Consider the following 2692-nt stretch of genomic DNA (forward strand, 5'->3'; position numbering starts at 1 on the left):
CAACTTTGGTACTGAACTTGATATGGATGTATAAACTGATCCTCTGATCTTTAGGATTTCCTCAGTAAAGAAATTAGCAAATTCATTGCAGGCCCCGGTGGAGTGGAGTTCAGGAGCCACGGACACAGGAGGATCTTGTTAACTTGTCAACTGTGGCAAATAATGCACGAGTATTATTAATGAAAGGTTCTCTGGCAATGCTATAAGTGAGCGAGCTGACTGTGGCAAGATGGCCACCATGTGTGACGAATAATTGTCTTGATGCCAAAAAGAGCCCAACAGATTTTACTTTCACAAGGGACCCCAAGAGCGAAGGTGCCAAGGAGGGGCCAACCCAGGAAATCCGACCCCCACCAAGGGAGGAGGAGAGACGGGCCCAAGTAAAACTCCACCACTGCAATGCCGGAGCCCCCGGGAGCCTCAGGGACAAGTCCGCGGGCTCCGTCGGCAGCCAGCCACCCCGAAGTGAATCCGGCCCTGGGACCCAGGGATCTGAGGACCCAGGGGCGCCCCACCCCCCGGCAGGAGCCCAAGCCACGCCCCGGCCGGCCTGGCCCCACGGAGAGGCCCCCAGGAATGAACCAGCAGCCACCCAGGCATCCACCCACAAACCCCGAGTTCCGCCAGTGCACCGGCGAGCCCAGGCTCCAGCCAGCGGAGGGAGAGCAGGACGGGGGGAATGGGCTCTGCACTTAGTGGAGACTTGAGATGTGTTTGGGAGAAGAAGCAGTTAAGACCCCAACCTGGGAGAGAAAAAAAAAAACTCACAGTCTCAATCACGTCTTCCCACCCTAGTGCCCCCACTCGCACCACAGAAAAAAATAAAAAAAAAAAAAAAAAAAAAAGCGGACGCACATTCACTCATAACACTCAAATCCAATAATCCCAGGACCAAAGACCCTGCGTCACCGGTGGTTGTTTCCAGGATTATCAGATGATCCAATAAGTGAACCTAAAATCCGGATGGGGGGGGGAGCGGCGACACCCCACACCAACCCATCTCGTTCCTGCTTCGAGCCCGGCCCCCCACCCGCACCCGAATCAGACCACCATGAAATTAGCCCCCCCGCACCCACCCCCAACCCCCCAGAATATGCCCTAAATAGATGTGTGTTGTGAAAATGTTGTAGATGGAAGTGTCTAAAATGCAAAATAAAATTGGGGTGGGGGACGTCATCAGAAGGTGGGCCCTCCAGTAAAAACACCCTCCCCAAAAACCTACATGTGTGGCAGTGTGATCTGGCAGAGAACCTACATGTGTGGAGCAGGCAGAGGGAGGATTTTGGGGATGGGGAGCAAAGGACTGGGGAGCTTACTGCACTCCCAGGGAGCCAGCTCCCCCGCTGACTCCAATAGGCCCCCCGTTCCCCGAGAGCCCCACCAGGGAGACAACCCGCTTGCACCATGCAGAACCCCTACCCCGCACGAAGCCCCGCCAAGGGACGGCACAGACCAGGACCGAGACTGGGACCCAAAGCTTCTAAAATCCTCTTCCCTCCACCAACACCCCCACCCCCCCTCCAGAGATGTGATCCCTCTCCTACATTAAGGTTCAAACCACTCACCACACAAGCGAGAAAAGACATCCAGGCCAAGATAATTCCCACTCCCCTTCCATCCCCTTCCCCCACTAGCAGAGTGCAAACTCCTGAAGGGGTAAGCATCTGCCATCAGGTGTTAATGTCTGTGCCCCCCCCCAGCCCAAGAGGCCCCGAGGCCACCCAGCACACCAGAGGCCCCGGCAGGGTCCAACAGCCGGGCATACACCGGCCCAGACCCCAAGCAGAATTCCCCACAGAACCCGAACCCCTGATGCCCCGCCGGAGCCCCCACCCAGGGCAACGTGCCCCAGGGACCCCAGACCCCCGGACCGACCCTGGATCCACCCAGCAGCAGCACAGCTACCAGGCCAATAACCCACGTCTGCCACCATGGAACCCCCGAGAGCACCGCAAGCGGACGCCATAGGATAGGCACCCCAACTTCCACCCCGATGGGAGTAACAGACCCCAGGGTCAGACCCACCAGTCACCCCACTCCGAGCGCCCCCGGAGCCCCCCAGGACCCAAGGATCCCTGACACAATTCCAATATCGGCAGCTTGGCTAAACATGACAAGCAGTCATGATGCTTTCTCAACATTTAAATCCCAAATCCTGAGCCTCAGTTCTTTGTTTTTACCTACTTTCAAACTGCCTCAGCAGAACCATTCCTGCAGCGGAGGCTGGATTATCTTGGTCCTTTGGACCAAACCACCTGGGACTAAAAGAAAGCATGAGAGGAAGGCTGCTTATAGCGTCTTTTAAATCCTTTTCTCATGTAAGGATGTGAGAATCCGTGGAAGGGATTTAATGAAAGACAAGTTAACTTAGAGAAGAAAACAAGCTGCATAAACAGTCACAGTATTTTATTATCTTTATGCACAGAAGGACATTATGATCCTCTTTCAGCGTAGAGCTGTTTTCACAGGCTTGGACCTTCACCTTCCCTCCGTTCTGCTCCTCTTTCCTCCCTCCTCCAGATGCATTTCACATCCATCCACACCGTTTCTGCTGTGGTTCCTGGTTATGCTGAAACTTCCTGATTTTCTGCTCACATTTTTCCTTCTCAGAAAAACAGAGAAAGAACCTGTGGGACCTGTGGGACCAGTACACGGGTCATACGGTGGGGTACAAGTCAGGGACCTGTAAGCA

The sequence above is a fragment of the Cyprinodon variegatus genome, unplaced genomic scaffold (assembly GCF_000732505.1).
Source record: "Cyprinodon variegatus isolate N-32 unplaced genomic scaffold, C_variegatus-1.0 Scaffold2301, whole genome shotgun sequence".
Lineage (NCBI taxonomy): Eukaryota > Metazoa > Chordata > Actinopteri > Cyprinodontiformes > Cyprinodontidae > Cyprinodon > Cyprinodon variegatus.